The 20,086-nt window shown below is 39.8% G+C and overlaps 1 protein-coding gene across 2 annotated transcripts in view; it reads left to right on the top strand.

Annotated features, from left to right (window-relative positions):
* Positions 1–20,086, top strand: part of usta (uronyl 2-sulfotransferase a) — a 45,057-nt gene that overhangs the window by 10,580 nt on the left and 14,391 nt on the right. The gene's annotated exons all lie outside the window — the stretch shown is intronic.

Below are 20,086 nucleotides of genomic sequence, written 5' to 3'. Positions count from 1 at the left end.
TGAGAAGGGAAAAGGAATTGGGTGTGAATTTCAAAATAAAAGATGTGAAGCTTTTGGTAAGTGGGAAGTTGTGGAATCGGTAGAAAAATAATGAACAGTTGAAAGTTGGAATGGGTTGAATCGGTTGAAAAATGTAGAAATTAGAGTGGAAAAACGAAATTTTAGAGAATTTTGGTTGAATTTCAAAATAAAAGATGTGAAGTTTTTGGGAAGTGGGACGTTGTGGAATAGGTAGGCAAAAGATGAACAGTTGAAAGTTGGAACGAGTTGAATCGGTTGAAAAATGTAGAAGTTAGAGCTGAAAAACGAAATTTTGTGAAAATTTGTCGGAATTTTTAACGTGAAAACGTGAAATTTCTGAATTTGGGAATTTTGGGAATGTCGAGAATCCTTCCGAATGTGATTAGAATGTGCTGAATGATGTGAATTTCAAATTGGAACGACGTAAACGTGAAATGTCGAATGTGCCATTAAGAATGAATGGGGAAAAATTTGTCGGAATTTGGGGAATTTTGCGGAATCGGAAAATGTTCGGAATGAGAAAAATACAAGCCACCCTTTCCTGAATATTTGGAATACGTGAAAAGTGGAATGGAGTGAATCGGGTGAATTTTGTGAAAGAAGAAGCGGGACAAAAAAGTGAGGAGAATAAAATATAACTAGAATTTTGCAATTTCTGGAGAAATTGCGTGTGAAGGCGAAATGTATGAATAACTTTTTCGGGGAATGCTGCCGAACGATGTTGAAACGTGTTGAATTACTTGAGAAATGTAGAATATTTGGAGAATTTGTGGTGAATTTCAAAATTGAAAGTTTGGAATATTTGGTAAGTGGGAAGTTGTGGAATAGGTAGGCAAAAGATGAACAGTTGAAAGTTGGAATGGGTTGAATCGGTTGAAAAATGTAGAAATTAGAGTAGAAAAACGAAATTTTGGAGAATTTGGTTGAATTTCGAATTTGGAATTTTTGGTAAGTGGGAAGTTGTGGAATAGGTAGGCAAAAGATGTACAGTTGAAAGTTGGAACGGGTTGAATCAGTTAAAAAATGTAGAAGTTAGAGCAAATGTTGAATCCCCATAGAGAATGAATGGGAAAATAAAAAAAAGCAATTGCGCCAAAATCTTTCTAAATTTGGAACAAAACAAAAAAAACGGCCTCAGGAGATTCACTTTTGGGGTAAAAATGTTGAAACGGGTTAAATCAGACAAAAAACGAAAAAGTTAGCGCAAATGTAGCTATTTGGGCCACTCAGTGTTGAAATAAGGTCACTTCCGGTTTGATTCGGGTCACTTCCGGTCTAGTTTGGGTCACTTCCGGTTTATTTGGGTCACTTCCGGTTTAAAACAGGTCACTTCCGGTTTAGCTGAGGTCACTTCCGGTTTATTTGGGGTCACTTCCGGTCTAAAAAGGTCACTTCCGGTTCATTTGGGGTCACTTCCGGTTTGATTTAGGGTCACTTCCGGTTTACCAGAGGTCACTTCCGGTCTATTTGGGGTCACTTCCGGTTTATTTGGGTCACTTCCGGTTTAATTTGGGTCACTTCCGGTTCGTCTGAGGTCACTTCCTGTTTATTAGGGGTCATTTCCGGTCTAAAAAGGTCACTTCCGGTACGTTTGGGGTCACTTCCGGTTTGATTTGGGGTCACTTCCGGTTTACCTGAGGTCACTTCCGGTCTATTTGGGGTCACTTTCGGTTTGATTTGGGGCACTTCCGGTTTAATTTGGGTCACTTCCGGTTCATCTGAGGTCACTTCCGGTTTATTAAGGGTCATTTCCGGTCTAAAAAGGTAACTTCCGGTACATTTGGGGTCACTTCCGGTTTGATTTGGGGTCACTTCCGGTTTACCTGAGGTCACTTCCGGTCTATTTGGGGTCACTTTCGGTTTGATTTGGGGCACTTCCGGTTCATTTTGGGTTCATTGGGGGCACTTGAGGGTCAATCCAAGATGGCCGCCACACTGGAATTGGGGGTCAAGGGTTGAATGTGTAAGCGTAGTGGAAGTGGGGGTGAATGGGAGTGAATGTGGGAAGCATAAGGTCAATGCATTTGGAATGGGTTGAATCGGTCGAAAAATGTAGAAATTAGAGTAGAAAAACGAAATTTTAGAGAATTTTGGTTGAATTTCAAATTTGAGAATTTGGAATTTTTGGTAAGTGGGAAGTTGTGGAATAGGTAGGCAAAAGATGAACAGTTGAAAGTTGGAACGGGTTGAATCGGTTGAAAAATGTAGAAATTAGAGTGGAATAACGGAATTTGAGAGAATTTTGGTTGAATTTCAAATTTGAAAATTTGGAATTTTTGGTAAGTGAGAAGTTGTGGAATAGGTAGGCAAAAGATGAACAGTTGAAAGTTGGAATGGGTTGAATCGGTTGAAAAATGTAGAAGTTAGAGGTGAAACACGAAATTTTGTGAAATGTCGAATGTGCCATTAAGAATGGATGGGGAAAAATTTGTCGGAATTTTGGGAAATTTGCGGAATCGGAAAATTTTCAGAATGAGAAAAATACAAGCGCTCATGTCGTGAATATTTGGAATACGTGAAAAGTGGAATGGAGTGAATCGGATGAATTATGCGGAAGATGAAACTGGACAAAAAAGTGTGGAGAATAAAAGAGAATAATAATAATAACTAGAATTTTGCAATTTCTGGAGAAATTGCGTGTGAAGGCGAAATGTATGAATAACTTTTTCGGGGAATGCTGCCGAACGATGTTGAAACGTGTTGAATTACTTGAGAAATGTAGAATATTTGGAGAATTTGTGGTGAATTTCAAAATTGAAAGTTTGGAATATTTGGTAAGTGGGAAGTTGTGGAATAGGTAGGCAGAAGATGAACAGCTGAAAGTTGGAATGGGTTGAATCGGTTGAAAAATGTAGAAATTAGAGTAGAAAAACGAAATTTTGGAGAATTTGGTTGAATTTCGAATTTGGAATTTTTGGTAAGTGGGAAGTTGTGGAATAGGCAGGCAAAAGATGTACAGTTGAAAGTTGGAACGGGTTGAATCAGTTGAAAAATATAGAAGTTAGAGCAAATGTTGAATCCCCATAGAGAATGAATGGGAAAATAAAAAAAGCAATTGCGCCAAAATCTTTCTAAATTTGGAAAAAAAACAAAAAACGGCCTCAAGAGGTTCACTTTTGGGGTAAAAATGTTGAAACGGGTTAAATCGGACAAAAAACGAAAAAGTTAGCGCAATTGTAGCTATTTGGGGCACTTAGTGTTGAAATAAGGTCACTTCCGGTTTGATTCGGGTCATTTCCGGTCTAATTTGGGTCACTTCCGGTTTATTTGGGTCACTTCCGGTTTAAAACAGGTCACTTCCGGTTTAGCTGAGGTCACTTCCGGTTTATTTGGGGTCACTTCCGGTCTAAAAAGGTCACTTCCGGTTCATTTGTGGTCACTTCCGGTTTGATTTGGGGTCACTTCCGGTTTACCAGAGGTCACTTCCGGTCTATTTGGGGTCACTTCCGGTCTATTTGGGGTCACTTCCGGTTTATTTGGGTCACTTCCGGTTTAATTTGGGTCACTTCCGGTTCGTCTGAGGTCACTTCCGGTTTATTAGGGGTCATTTCCGGTCTAAAAAGGTCACTTCCGGTACATTTGGGGTCACTTCCGGTTTGATTTGGGGTCACTTCCGGTTTACCTGAGGTCACTTCCGGTCTATTTGGGGTCACTTTCGGTTTGATTTGGGGCACTTCCGGTTCATTTTGGGTTCATTGGGGGCACTTGAGGGTCAATCCAAGATGGCCGCCACACTGGAATTGGGGGTCAAGGGTTGAATGTGTAAGCGTAGTGGAAGTGGGGGTGAATGGGAGTGAATGTGGGAAGCATAAGGTGAATGCATTTGGAATGGGTTGAATCGGTCGAAAAATGTAGAAATTAGAGTGGAAAAACGAAATTTTGGAGAATTTGGTTGAATTTCAAATGTGAAAGTTCGGAATTTTCTGTAAATGGGAAGTTGTGGAATAGGTAGGCAAAAGATGAACAGTTGAAAGTTGGAATGGGTTGAATCGGTTGAAAAATATAGAAATTAGAGTGGAAAAACTGAATTTTGGAGAATTTTGGTTGAATTTCAAATTTGAAAATTTGGAATTTTTGGTAAGTGGGAAGTTGTGGAATAGGTAGGCAAAAGATGAACAGTTGAAAGTTGGAATGGGTTGAATCGGTTGAAAAATGTAGAAATTAGAGTAGAAAAACGGAATTTGAGAGAATTTTGGTTGAATTTCAAATTTGAAAATTTGGAATTTTTGGTAAGTGGGAAGTTGTGGAATAGGTAGGCAAAAGATGAACAGTTGAAAGTTGGAATGGGTTGAATCGGTTGAAAAATGTAGAAGTTAGAGGTGAAAAACGAAATTTTGTGAAATGTCGAATGTGCCATTAAGAATGGATGGGGAAAAATTTGTCGGAATTTTGGGAATTTTGCGGAATCGGAAAATTTTCGGAACGAGAAAAATGGAAGCGCTCATCGCGTGAATATTTGGAATACGTGGAAAGTGGAATGGAGTGAATCGGATGAATTATGTGGAAGATGAAAGTGGACAAAAAAGTGTGGAGAATAAAAGAGAATAATAATAATAACTAGAATTTTGCAATTTCTGGAGAAATTGCGTGTGAAGGCGAAATGTATGAATAACTTCTTCGGGGAATGCTGCCGAACGATGTTGAAACGTGTTGAATTACTTGAGAAATGTAGAATATTTGGAGAATTTGTGGCGAATTTCAAAATAAAAGATGTGAAGTTTTTGGTAAGTGGGAAGTTGTGGAATAGGTCGAAAAATGATGAACAGTTGAAAGTTGGAATGGGTTGAATCGGTTGAAAAATGTAGAAATGAGAAGGGAAAAAGGAATTGGGTGTGAATTTCAAAATAAAAGATGTGAAGGTTTTGGGAAGTTGTGGAATAGGTCGAAAAATGATGAACAGTTGAAAGTTGGAATGGGTTGAATCGGTTGAAAAATGTAGAAATGAGAAGGGAAAAGGGAATTGGGTGTGAATTTCAAAATAAAAGATGTGAAGTTTTTGGTAAGTGGGAAGTTGTGGAATAGGTAGAAAAATGATGAACAGTTGAAAGTTGGAATGGGTTGAATCGGTTGAAAAATGTAGAAATGAGAAGGGAAAAGTGAATTGGGTGTGAATTTCAAAATAAAAGATGTGAAGTTTTTGGTAAGTGGGAAGTTGTGGAATAGGTAGAAAAATGATGAACAGTTGAAAGTTGGAATGGGTTGAATCGGTTGAAAAATGTAGAAATGAGAAGGGAAAAGGAAATTGAGTGTGAATTTCAAAATAAAAGATGTGAAGTTTTTGGTAAGTGGGAAGTTGTGGAATAGGTAGAAAAATGATGAACAGTTGAAAGTTGGAATGGGTTGAATCGGTTGAAAAATGTAGAAATTAGAGTACAAAAACGGAATTTGAGAGAATTTTGGTTGAATTTCAAAATAAAAGATGTGAAGTTTTTGGTAAGTGGGAAGTTGTGGAATAGGTAGAAAAATGATGAACAGTTGAAAGTTGGAATGGGTTGAATCGGTTGAAAAATGTAGAAATGAGAAGGGAAAAGGAAATTGGGTGTGAATTTCAAAATAAAAGATGTGAAGTTTTTGGTAAGTGGGAAGTTGTGGAATAGGTAGAAAAATGATGAACAGTTGAAAGTTGGAATGGGTTGAATCGGTTGAAAAATGTAGAAATGAGAAGGGAAAAGGGAATTGGGTGTGAATTTCAAAATAAAAGATGTGAAGTTTTTGGTAAATGGGAAGTTGTGGAATAGGTCGAAAAATGATGAACAGTTGAAAGTTGGAATGGGTTGAATCGGTTGAAAAATGTAGAAATGAGAAGGGAAAGGGAATTGGGTGTGAATTTCAAAATAAAAGATGTGAAGCTTTTGGTAAGTGGGAAGTTGTGGAATCGGTAGAAAAATAATGAACAGTTGAAAGTTGGAATGGGTTGAATCGGTTGAAAAATGTAGAAATTAGAGTAGAAAAACGAAATTTTAGAGAATTTTGGTTGAATTTCAAAATAAAAGATGTGAAGTTTTTGGTAAGTGGGACGTTGTGGAATAGGTAGGCAAAGGATGAACAGTTGAAAGTTTGAACGAGTTGAATCGGTTGAAAAATGTAGAAGTTAGAGGTGAAAAACGAAATTTTGTGAAAATTTGTCGGAATTTTTAACGTGAAAACTTGAAATTTTCGAATTTGGGAATTTTGGGAATGTCGAGAATCCTTCCGAATGTGATTAGAATGTGTTGAATGATGTGAATTTGAAATTGGAACGACGTAAATGTGAAATGTAGAATGTGCCATTAAGAATGAATGGGGAAAAATTTGTCGGAATTTTGGGAATTTTGCGGAATCGGTAAATTTTCGGAATGAGAAAAATGGAAGCGCTCGTCGCGTGAATATTTGGAATACGTGAAAAGTGGAATGGAGTGAATCGGATGAATTATGTGGAAGATGAAACGTGTCGAAAAAGTGTGGAGAATAAAATAGAAGAATAATAATAACTAGAATTTTGCAATTTCTGGAGAAATTGCGTGTGAAGGCGAAATGTATGAATAACTTTTTCGGGGAATGCTGCCGAACGATGTTGAAACGTGTTGAATTACTTGAGAAATGTAGAATATTTGGAGAATTTGTGGTGAATTTCAAAATTGAAAGTTTGGAATATTTTGTAAGTGGGAAGTTGTGGAATAGGTAGGCAAAAGATGAACAGTTGAAAGTTGGAATGGGTTGAATCGGTTGAAAAATGTAGAAATTAGAGTAGAAAAACGAAATTTTGGAGAATTTGGTTGAATTTCGAATTTGGAATTTTTGGTAAGTGGGAAGTTGTGGAATAGGTAGGCAAAAGATGTACAGTTGAAAGTTGAAACGGGTTAAATCAGACAAAAAACGAAAAAGTTAGCGCAAATGTAGCTATTTGGGCCACTCAGTGTTGAAATAAGGTCACTTCCGGTTTGATTCGGGTCACTTCCGGTCTAGTTTGGGTCACTTCCGGTTTATTTGGGTCACTTCCGGTTTAAAACAGGTCACTTCCGGTTTAGCTGAGGTCACTTCCGGTTTATTTGGGGTCATTTCCGGTCTAAATAGGTCACTTCCGGTTCATTTGGGGTCACTTCCGGTTTGATTTGGGGTCACTTCCGGTGTACCAGAGGTCACTTCCGGTCTATTTGGGGTCACTTCCGGTTTATTTGGGTCACTTCCGGTTTAATTTGGGTCACTTCCGGTTCGTCTGAGGTCACTTCCGGTTTATTAGGGGTCATTTCCGGTCTAAAAAGGTCACTTCCGGTACATTTGGGGTCACTTCCGGTTTGATTTGGGGTCACTTCCGGTTTACCTGAGGTCACTTCCGGTCTATTTGGGGTCACTTTCGGTTTGATTTGGGGCACTTCCGGTTCATTTTGGGTTCATTGGGGGCACTTGAGGGTCAATCCAAGATGGCCGCCACACTGGGATTGGGGGTCAAGGGTTGAATGTTTAAGCGTAGTGGAAGTGGGGGTGAATGGGAGTGAATGTGGGAAGCATAAGGTGAATGCATTTGGAATGGGTTGAATCGGTCGAAAAATGTAGAAATGAGAAGGGAAAAGGGAATTGAGTGTAAATTTCAAAATAAAAGATGTGAAGTTTTTGGTAAGTGGGAAGTTGTGGAATAGGTAGAAAAATGATGAACAGTTGAAAATTGGAATGGGTTGAATCGGTTGAAAAATGTAGAAATGAGAAGGGAAAAGGGAATTGGGTGTGAATTTCAAAATAAAAGATGTGAAGTTTTTGGTAAGTGGGAAGTTGTGGAATAGGTAGAAAAATGATGAACAGTTGAAAGTTGGAATGGGTTGAATCGGTTGAAAAATGTAGAAATGAGAAGGGAAAAAGGAATTGGGTGTGAATTTCAAAATAAAAGATGTGAAGTTTTTTGGGAAGTTGTGGAATAGGTAGAAAAATGATGAACAGTTGAAAGTTGGAATGGGTTGAATCGGTTGAAAAATGTAGAAATTAGAGTACAAAAACGGAATTTGAGAGAATTTTGGTTGAATTTCAAAATAAAAGATGAAGTTTTTGGTAAGTGGGAAGTTGTGGAATAGGTAGAAAAATGATGAACAGTTTAAAGTTGGAATGGGTTGAATCGGTTGAAAAATGTAGAAATGAGAAGGGAAAAGGAAATTGGGTGTGAATTTCAAAATAAAAGATGTGAAGTTTTTGGTAAGTGGGAAGTTGTGGAATAGGTAGAAAAATGATGAACAGTTGAAAGTTGGAATGGGTTGAATCGGTTGAAAAATGTAGAAATGAGAAGGGAAAAGGAATTGGGTGTGAATTTCAAAATAAAAGATGTGAAGCTTTTGGTAAGTGGGAAGTTGTGGAATCGGTAGAAAAATGATGAACAGTTGAAAGTTGGAATGGGTTGAATCGGTTGAAAAATGTAGAAATTAGAGTAGAAAAACGAAATTTTAGAGAATTTTGGTTGAATTTCAAAATAAAAGATGTGAAGTTTTTGGTAAGTGGGACGTTGTGGAATAGGTAGGCAAAAGATGAACAGTTGAAAGTTGGAACGAGTTGAATCGGTTGAAAAATGTAGAAGTTAGAGGTGAAAAACGAAATTTTGTGAAAATTTGTCGGAATTTTTAACGTGAAAACGAGAAATTTTCGAATTTGGGAATTTTGGGAATGTCGAGAATCCTTCCGAATGTGATTAGAATGTGCTGAATGATGTGAATTTCAAATTGGAACGACGTAAATGTGAAATGTCGAACGTGCCATTAAGAATGAATGGGGAAAAATTTGTCGGAATTTGGGGAATTTTGCGGAAACGGAAAATTTTCGGAACGAGAAAAATGGAAGCGCTCATCGCGTGAATATTTGGAATACGTGAAAAGTGGAATGGAGTGAATCGGATGAATTATGCGGAAGATGAAACTGGACAAAAAAGTGTGGAGAATAAAAGAGAATAATAATAATAATAATAATAGAGAATGGTGTAGAATAACATAAGTGTGAAGGCCTTCGCCTTCACACAATAACTAGAATTGCAATTTCGGAAGAAATTGCGTGTGAAGGCGAAGGCAGATGTTAAGTTACAAACGTTAAGCGTTAAAAATGATGAGCGGGAAGAATACAAAGGGAAAATAGATAACTGTGAAATAAATGAGAAAATGTTACAAATACATGTTACAAAAAGGTACAAATGATAAGCGTTAAAAATGAAACGTTACAAATGTTACAAAAAAGGTACAAATGATAAGGGGGAAGAATAAAGAGTAAAATAATTTATGACGCCCAAAGTGGGAATCGAACCCACTACAGGAAACTGGCGCAGGTTGACATTGCCATTGTGTTTCCAACTGAGCTAATCAGGTTCCTACCTCAGTAACTGTTGAATTTGGTTAATGTAATGAATGTGTTTGTTGAATGCGAATGCGTAATCAAAGTGGTGGAAATTGCTTAATGTAATGAATGTTGAATGCGAATGACAAAAGTTACAAATGATAACCGTTGAAAATGATAACCGGGAAGGATAAAGAGTAAAATAAATAATGACGCCCAATGTGGGAATCGAACTGACGCGGGTTTTGATACCACTCGGGAAAGATGCTCATGTACTGGAATCACTTGTGTTTCCCACGAGCTAATTGAGTCCCTTTCTTTTAGCGGTTGAATTTGGTTAATGTGATGAATGTGTTTGTTGAATGCGAATACGTAATCAAAGTGGTGGAAATTGCTTAATGCAATGAATGTTGAATGCGAATGTTAGTTACAAATGATAAGCGTTGAAAATGATAAGCGGGAAGAATAAAGAGTAGAATAATTAATGACGCCCAATGTGGGAATCGAACCCACTACAGGAAACTGGCTCGGGTTGACATTGCCATTAAGAATGAATGGGGAAATAAAAGGCACAAATTTGCTAATTACTTAAAAACGGTAAATGTTATGAAGGGGAAAAAAGGTGGCAAGCTTGCCATGAATTTTTGGAACGTGTGAAAGTTTGAACGAGGTGAATCGGTTGAAGCATGTGGGAGTAGTTAGATGTCAAAAAGGTGGGAGGAATAAGTTGTTTAATAATAAGAATAAAAAAAAAAATAATAACTAGAATTGCAATTTCGGAAGAAATTGCGTGTGAAGGCGAAGGCAGATGTTAAGTTACAAACGTTAAGCGTTAAAAATGATGAGCGGGAAGAATACAAAGGGAAAATAGATAATTGTGAAATAAATGGGAAAATGTTACAAATACATGTTACAAAAAGGTACAAATGATAAGCGTTAAAAATGAAACGTTACAAATGTTACAAAAAAGGTACAAATGATAAGCGTTGAAAATGATAAGGGGGAAGAATAAAGAGTAAAATAATTTATGACTCCCAATGTGGGAATCGAACCCACTACAGGAAACTGGCTCGGGTTGACATTTCCATTGTGTTTCCGACTGAGCTAATCAGGATCCTTCCTTCATGCTGGTTGAATTTGGTTAATGTAATGAATGTGTTTGTTGAATGCGAATGCGTAATCAAAGTGGTGGAAATTGCTTAATGTAATGAATGTTGAATGCGAATGACAAAAGTTACAAATGATAACCGTTGAAAATGATAACGGGGAAGGATAAAGAGTAAAATAAATAATGACGTCCAATGTGGGAATCGAACCGACGCGGGTTTTGATACCACTCGGGAAAGATGCTCGTGTACTGGAATCACTTGTGTTTCCCACGAGCTAATTGAGTCCCTTACCATGTGGCGGTTGAAATTGGTTAATGTAATGAATGTGTTTGTTGAATGCGAATGCGTAATCAAAGTGGTGGAAATTGCTTAATGTAATGAATGTTGAATGCGAATGTTAGTTACAAATGATAACCGTTGAAAATGATAACCGGGAAGGATAAAGAGTAAAATAATTAATGACGCCCAATGTGGGAATCGAACCCACTACAGGAAACTGGCTCGGGTTGACATTGCCATTAAGAATGAATGGGGAAATAAAAGGCACAAATTTGCTAATTACTTAAAAACGGTAAATGTTATGAACGGGAAAAAAGGTGGCAAGCTTGCCATGAATTTTTGGAACGTGTGAAAGTTTGAACGAGGTGAATCGGTTGAAGCACGTGGGAGTAGTTGGATGTCAAAAAAGTGGGAGGAATAAGTTGTTTAATAAAAATAATAATAAAGTAGAATAACAATGTGTGAAGGCCTTTGCCTTCACACAATAAAGTAGAATAACAATGTGTGAAGGCCTTCGCCTTCACACAATAATAATAGAGAATGGTGTAGAATAACATATGTGTGAAGGCCTTCGCCTTCACACAATAATAGAGAATGGTGTAGAATAACATATGTGTGAAGGCCTTCGCCTTCACACAATAATAGAGAATGGTGTAGAATAACATATGTGTGAAGGCCTTCGCCTTCACACAATAATAATAATAATAAAGTGAATGGAGTAGAATAACATAAGTGTGAAGGCCTTCGCCTTCACACAATAATAATAATAAAGTGAATGGAGTAGAATAACATAAGTGTGAAGGCCTTCGCCTTCACACAATAATGACGCCCAATGTGGGAATCGAACTGACGCGGGTTTTGATACCACTCGGGAAAGATGCTCGTGTACTGGAATCACTTGTGTTTCCCACGAGCTAATTGTGTCCCTGTCTACATACTGGTTGAATTTGGTTAACGTAATGAATGTGTTTGTTGAATGCGAATACGTAATCAAAGTGGTGGAAATTGCTTAATGTAATGAATGTTGAATGCGAATGTTAGTTACAAATGATAAGCGTTGAAAATGATAAGCGGGAAGAATAAAGAGTAAAATAATTAATGACGCCCAATGTGGGAATCGAACCCACTACAGGAAACTGGCTCGGGTTGACATTGCCATTAAGAATGAATGGGGAAATAAAAGGCACAAATTTGCTAATTACTTAAAAACGGTAAATGTTATGAACGCGAAAAATACTGGCAAGCGTGCCATGAATTTTTGGAACGTGTGAAAGGTTGAACGAGGTGAATCGGTTGAAGCATGTGGGAGTAGTTAGATGTCAAAAAAGTGGGAGGAATAAGTTGTTTAATAATAAAGTACACTAGAATTGCAATTTCGGAAGAAATTGCGTGTGAAGGCGAAGGCAGATGTTAATTTAGAAACGTTAAGCGTTAAAAATGATGAGAGGGAAGAATGAAAAGGGAAAGAAATAATTGTGAAATAAATGGGAAAATGTTACAAATACATGTTACAAAAAGGTACAAATGATAAGCGTTAAAAATGAAATGTTACAAATGTTACAAAAAAGGTACAAATGATAAGCGTTGAAAATGATAAGGGAAAGGATAAAGAGTAAAATAAATAATGACGCCCAACGTGGGAATCGAACTGACGCGGGTTTTGATACCACTCGGGAATGATGCTCGTGTACTGGAATCACTTGTGTTTCCCACGAGCTAATTGAGTCCCTTACTATGCCGTGGTTGAAATTGGTTAATGTAATGAATGTGTTTGTTGAATGCGAATACGTAATTAAAGTGGTGGAAATTGCTTAATGTAATGAATGTTGAATGCGAATGTTAGTTACAAATGATAAGCGTTGAAAATGATAAGCGGGAAGAATAAAGAGTAAAATAAATAATGACGCCCAATGTGGGAATCGAACCCACTACAGGAAACTGGCTCGGGTTGACATTGCCATTAAGAATGAATGGGGAAATAAAAGGCACAAATTTGCTAATTACTTAAAAACGGTAAATGTTATGAACGAGAAAAAAAGTGGCAAGCTTGCCATGAATTTTTGGAACGTGTGAAAGTTTGAACGAGGTGAATCGGTTGAAGCATGTGGGAGTAGTTGGATGTCAAAAAAGTGGGAGGAATAAGTTGTTTAATAAAAATAATAATAAAGTAGAATAACAATGTGTGAAGGCCTTCGCCTTCACACAAATATCAATGTGTGAAGGCCTTCGCCTTCACACAATAATAGAGAATGGTGTAGAATAACATATGTGTGAAGGCCTTCGCCTTCACACAATAATAGAGAATGGTGTAGAATAACATATGTGTGAAGGCCTTCGCCTTCACACAATAATAATAGAGAATGGTGTAGAATAACATATGTGTGAAGGCCTTCGCCTTCACACAATAATAATAGAGAATGGTGTAGAATAACATATGTGTGAAGGCCTTCGCCTTCACACAATAATAATAATAATAAATAATCTAGCGCACGTGCATATATCTCATTTACACAATTTTACTTGATGTTTGGTCACAACCACATTTTACATTTTCTGTCTAAAACATTCACTTTTACACAATTTGTATCTACAACATTCACTTACTGTGTAACAGACTTTTGCACTGGTGTGGGTGCGTGCACATCCATCACTTTTATATCTGCAGCTGTCAGTTTTACACCGTCAACTATAAGTGCGGTGTACAAGCCCACTTGTTCACTATTGTTTCCCCTTAATGTGCCAAAATAATTTACAGGAAGCCAAGTGTCACTTTTCCACTGACATGACTGCAGCGTGTTATCAGTATCCAGTAAATGAAAATATGATTTAATGAGTGCTAAACATACATCACCTCTGATGGACAAGCCTCAGCAGTTTTAATTAGTGATTAGATGATTTATTGACCTTGTGCCGGCTCCTTTTGGCCGCAGCGTGCCAAGATGAAGGGGTCGGCGAATGTGAATGTGCGTGTGTGTAAGCATCAGAAAATAGCGTCTTGCTTTCACCGAGGAGAGCAGGGAAGGTCCAACAGAGGATTTTTTGTTCCGTTCAACGAGGGGAGGCCACGGTTTGAGGATGTCACTCAACGTGCAGTGGGAGAAAGGTAGCAGACTTCAGGGTGAAAGCGGATGGAGGGTTTGACTGTTGACCTCTTGGGCGTTTGGTGGTGTCTTTTGTTAGAAATCCTTGTTACCTGAACATTTGAACCTCATACCCATGACTGTTTTTTATCTTGTTGTTGTTCATCCTCCAAACATGAATGGAATGAATGCCAAATAGCTCAAGTTCGGTTTAATCTGACCAAAGCACTTTCTCCCAAGCCTTGTCTGAGTCATTTGAATGTTCACTCGCAACATTCAGACAGGCCCATGCTTGTGCCGTCTTGAGCAGGCTGGCACTCTTTTAAGATTTCAGTCACTTACAATGACTATAAAGTCAAGACTGAAAGCAACTGAAGTGGGTGAAACAGCAACGTGTACATATTTTGTTAAGTTAGACAAACTCATACACTTTTTCATGTTCATATGTGGGCAAATCTTATTATTATTTTATATAAACATAACTGCTCAATCACAACACGGATACAGCACCAAGAACTTTGTGGCCACATGGGCACAGACAGTAGACACACACACACCTACACATACACGCACACACACACGCATACACGCACACACACACGCATACACACACACACACACACACACGTATAGGGGCGGTAACTGCCCAATACACATAGGTACCAAATGGTCAGGAGATGCTTTCCGGCCTTTTCTGGACAGAATAAAACCTTGTGAACTCGAGAAGGAGACTGTTGTTTCATCTGCCACCGTGCCTCGTGTACTGGCCGCCATTAAACAACCCAAGATCCTGCCAATAAAGAACCAACTCTTACTCCACATCTTTGTTTTTCCTGGCTCAACAACAGACATCCCAAACAACATGCAACACAACCGATGGGTATGTTACTCCTTGGAATAAAACTGCCGTTAGCTAAATGCTAACACAATGTGCATTTTGTGGCTTTTTTTCCCATACAACCCTACATACACCCACTTCCTGCTAAAGGATATTAAAACAGAATAATAATAAGAAAACAAGCGGTCTAACTGAATTAGTCCAAGTAAGTGACAATTTTAGTTTATCAGACTTTAGCAAAGGTGTCATAAAAGATAGAAGGCTGCCACAGCATGATCATACTCCAGACTCTATTTTCCCCACATGGAGGCGACAGGTTCCCAGTTGGCGTCACATCCGGTCCAAATGCCAAAACAATCAGACGCCTCGTAAAAACCTTTCAGCGGTCGGGCTGGGTAGAACAAGTGTCCCCTCCCTTCTAGTCTCCGCCACACCTCCAGTTGGCTCGTTTGTGGCTTTTAATGATCGATAAATTAGCGATTTAGCATTTTCAGCAAACAATTCAAAAAAGACATTTGGCCTGCTTCATGCCTTTCCCCAGTTGAGTAGACAAACATTTCTAATCTTGTGATTAGCGCTAGCATCCAGCATCAACATTCTGGAGAAGCAGCTAGCTATCTTCCAGAAGCAACAATGATGCAATCAGATCTCCATTCTGTTTGCTTTCCCCTCACGGCAAAAGAGAGTGAATGCATATTGATAGTTTGAGTTAAGGACAAAGCCCAGATGCATTCATTAGCGCTTAATGGACTGTGACTGGAAATTGCGCACTAATTGAAGACGGGAAGGATTGATGGGCCTTGATGGAAAATGCTTTTCCATAATTGTTTGATTGATTGAATGCTTAAAAGTTGAAATGCAAAACCAAGGACAATTAGCTCCACTTCACTGTCTCCCACATTTGTGAATGAGTGCTAGCTAATAAACAGACTACCCAACAAACATTCACCCCACCCCGAAATAAAATAATGGTCTGGTCCTGTCGCTTGGCCTACATCTGTCCAAACATTTTTTTAGAAAGCAGTGTTGCATTCAAGGGTTTCCGATCATAGCTGGCTGAGATGTGAAAGTGGTGGGTGGCTGGTTGGCCCACCACGGGGTGGTACCATGACTGGATGTCTGCATGAAACGGATAGCCCATAATTTAGAAGATCAGAGCCATGGATAACTCGTTTTCTTGTGAGAAAATTGCGCGTTTGCTTACATGTAAATTGAGTGTACGCCTCCACGGCCTCCTCCGACCTTTCATGTGCATCCAGCTCGCTTTCAATTAGAAACACGATAATTGCTGCTCCTTCTCGCATGTTAGCGCCACTTTTCTGTGTTTGCCTTTTCAACATTCTTCCCGTTTATCGCCGCACAGGAGCGACAACATGTCGCCGTTTCCGTTCTTTCCGTTTGTTTTTTGTGGATCAAACATCTGAAGGCATTCATTACTGCCTTAATTGTGTTCTCACAGTGCAGGGTGCGGACGCTCGAAGCGTGTTACACGGTGGTCAGTCACAGCGCGCATACCTCTTTGTCGTTCCGTCTCTATTTTGGCCGAGTTTGCCGCTAAGAAATAAGTAGTGGTTTTGAAAATAGCGGCCTTAAATATACAGATGGAACCGCCGTGCCCCGCCCGTGTTGGTAGAACCGCGAGACGCTAGCTTTTAAGTTTTTATATAGCATACATGCACTGTGAGTTCAGATGAGTTGAACTGGAGAAACATATCTTAGCACAGAGAATTTAAAAGGCAAAAGATGTCAATCAAATCATTGGAATGTTGCCTCAAGCATCAATCCTTTGCTTACAAACTTGGGTGACTAGCATAATAAGCTAACGTGTGAGACAACATTTTCTCTCAGTATTACTTTAAATTGATTTACATATATGTCTTGACGCCAGTGGCAGAAGATCCAAATCATTACGTTTATTTGTTAACCAAAAGCAGCTCCAGACAGGCTGAAAGTCAGACTGGCAGCTAGCATTATAAGCTAGCATCCTGATAGCATCCTACCGTCATCTATTTCAAATGTATTGAAATGTACGGAAATAAAGGCACATCTTAGATTGATTGCAGGCCAAGCAAATGCTCGCCACCTTGTTCATGACAATAATGAGGCAATCGTATTGTCCATCGCTGTAGCATTCTGCCGGCGTACAATCATTGGTGTGAAAGTGCAGGGGATAGATTGTTATGAGAGAAGTCAGCGAGGAGCATATTTGAACTCCTCAGAAGGAATGTGGACGTCCCCCGTGGAAAGCAAAGCTCGCACCTCCGTCTCAAAATGCTTCCTCTCTCTTCTTCTCAAACCAAGCTTTGTGTTCAGCGCAAAATATTTCCCTGACACGTCGTAACCGCTTCCATGTAAAGGCGAGTGCTAAAATCCTCATCTGCCCATCACTTGTCACACTTCGGAACTCTTCGGGACGGTGATGGGTTTTCCCTTCCCTCGCCGTCCTTCTGTTTGACGCTAACAAGCGTGCTGGGCTTTCTTGTTTTTCTCCTTTGCTTGGAAAAAACTACATTTTCCAGATGTTCAGAAGAGAGGTTTTGAAGGCCATTCCAAAGTTAACAAACCCAGTGGCTTCCAGGAGCAACCTTTTTGTAAACAAGGAGTCAAGGGTCATCCTAGAACACGTTTGGCTTTTTAAAGTCAGGCCTCGCGCCATTTCTCTGGCTCGGCTTGATGGTTCTGGAGTGTTTCCGTCGGTCTGGGCCAGAACAACCTGGCAGTCCCTCGCTCCACTCGTTTGAACCTTGGCTGTGTGGCTGTCACTCCTTCCACTCAGCTTCCACCATTGATCCGCTCTATCCTCAGAATAATCACGTCAATCATTTCCTAGATGAAAAGATCACGAGTTGCTCTCGAACACTGCTAGTCTTCAACATACTTTTTTTTCTTTTACAAGCTTTTGAGTAGCTGGAACAAACATAAGCGCGGCCCACCGAGCTGTCGTTGCCTACGTAATTGAACGCCCATCTCGGTTTTACACGTGGAAGAAATTCCACTTAGCTTGAATGCCTTTGAGTAAGTCGTCGTACTTTGTAGTCATCACCCTCCATTGAGTTTCTCCCTGAGCTGCTTTTTTGGCCGAAGCGTTCCCAGCCGGCTCGGTTAAATAAAGGCTTTGTCGGATCACTCTGAACAAGGCCCCGGTGGGTCATTATCACTGCAAATATTCCGTGGCTTTCCTGACTTTTCCAAAAGTGCAGGAAAGCCGCAAGCCGCACGAGCGTCGAGGCCATATCAAAAGTTGTGGGAGGCAAAAGGCCATGTCGGGTGCCATGGCGGGTCGCCATTGTTATTGTGGTTTCTGATCATCACCATCAGAGATAGTTACTCACTAAGTCGCAAATTTTCACTTAGAGAAGGTCAGCGTCAAATAGTTTTGATAGTATGTGCTAGTATGTGTTAGCGCTACATTAGTATGAATCCACAACCGCGGCTCGCACACGAGTTGACTTGCAGCACAGTGTGTCAGTGTCCACGCGTGACGCCCGCCATCCAACCCTGCCCTAACACTTCGCACCTTGGGCCGTGACCCCGAACAGAGCCCAGTTGGGTTCTGCAAGCGCTTTTAACGCGTCACTGAGTGTAGCTTCCTCATGACCCTCCACAGACTCATATTTCTTGGCTCATACATGCGGTCTGGCATGGCGTCCTCAAATTAGGCTTCGCAAAACGTCTGAATTACTGAAAGATTGAGTGAGACCGGCGGCTGGTGTGAAAACGTAGGCTCCAAAAAAGAAGCGCTGTTCTTTTTTTTAGGCTGGAAAACGAAGTGAGAAGGATTTATTTTCAAGACCACTTTGTCATTTCACGCTCCGTAATTTGTGTGCTGTACATTGTGTGAGGCGGCACAGATGTCTGGCTCGGCGTGATGTTGGTTAGTTGTTTTTCTTCTTTTATTCCCTTTTTGTCCTTTCTGAGCTTCATTCTTTGAATAATATGACGCAGTCACGTGCATTGTTTGTAAGTGCGTTGCTACAAAAACAGAGATGGCGTTTTTGTTTGTCGACGGCCACCTGAGCCTTTTCTTCAGATGGATGTTTGAAACCGTAGCGTCCACTTTGACCATCCGTAAACCTCCTTTAAAGGCTTCATCTATAAATACGACTTTACTGTTCTTGGAAGTGAGAGCCGCCATCTGTTGTTTTGTTTTGGGGATGTTGCTTTTTTGTGCTCTCGGATGACCGTACATCTTTGATAGGGATCGTTTCGGCCTTGACGTTAGCGCTCGGATGCCCCCACCCAAAAAAGTGCCCCCCCCTTTGCTGACATGTGCTTCACATATGGCACAGGCACTTTATTTGGCACCTGATGAGGAAAATAGCGAGGCGGGAAAATGCGAACGTGGACCTCTTTCGGCAGGTTTTCCGATGATGTCATTGGGGTTACGAGGTGCTTCTGCTCAAAACGCACACACGTGTTCACGGGTACATCCCGCGGGCTCCTGTTATCTGTCCTTGATATGTTCCGACAGTCCAAAATTCACTCGATCATCTTTTGTCCTGAAGCAAAGCCAAAACGAGGGCGTGGCTTCGGTTGAACCTTTCCATCAAACGAGAATTTCTACAGCGGATAAAGCCAGGCCTGCGCCACCACACGCCATGTAATTAGCGGAGTGCTGACACACGTGCACCAAGACATGTTTTTTTTGTTTTGCTTAGTGATGCCAATTCTTTTCTTACCAAAAATTACAGACAATCTTGAAGTCGTGAATTTATAGCAAAGACATGCAGATGAGTTGGCTACTGCGCACTAGCTGAATGCAGAGTCCCTTTTTTTTCTTTAAACTTATGATACAGTACATCTGTCTATTTAGCACCCAGACATCTCATGAGATCAACGTGACTTTATTAGGCTGTTCTCCTGTAACTTTGATTCATCCTACCTCGCAAAAGCCAACAAATTAGACTAGATATCAAAAAGGAAGCCACATGTGTGCATGCTCCATTCCGCAGCACTACTACAACCTTTTTCCCCCCCTCTTCCAAGTTGCAATGCCGTCATTGCATTCCATGATTGCAATGTGTCGCATTGCTCCTTTGTCCTCTGCCATTTTCATCATCTGGCCGCGCATATTTTTCCCCCTTTGTCTTACCCTTTTTTCCCCTTTGTGTCTTCCATCGTTGTGGCTGCAGGCACAAAAATACAGGATTTGCTTAGACATCAGTAGAACTCATTTGCTAACCAAAACAGCAGCACCAAACGTGGGTTATCTCAGCTTGTCAGTGTTAATTTTACACAAGTGTGTACCAATAATAACAAAATCAGAGAGACAATAATATAATTTGAAGTGGTGTCTTGATTTAAGCTTTTTATTGTATTCGCCTTTGTGTTTGCTAATGTAGCCTACATGCTTAGCAATTGAGATGCTAGTAAGGATTGAAGCCACTGCTTAATGTGATTTAAGACCGTTCCTAATTTTTACTGCTACTCCAAGTGACATTTCAAATGCAAATGAATAGAGAGGATGTCTTATTTAGTGC

Source organism: Syngnathus typhle, linkage group LG22, assembly GCF_033458585.1.
Source record: "Syngnathus typhle isolate RoL2023-S1 ecotype Sweden linkage group LG22, RoL_Styp_1.0, whole genome shotgun sequence".
In the NCBI taxonomy this organism is placed as follows: Eukaryota; Metazoa; Chordata; class Actinopteri; order Syngnathiformes; family Syngnathidae; genus Syngnathus; species Syngnathus typhle.
This window is presented reverse-complemented; position numbering and strand designations above follow the sequence as displayed.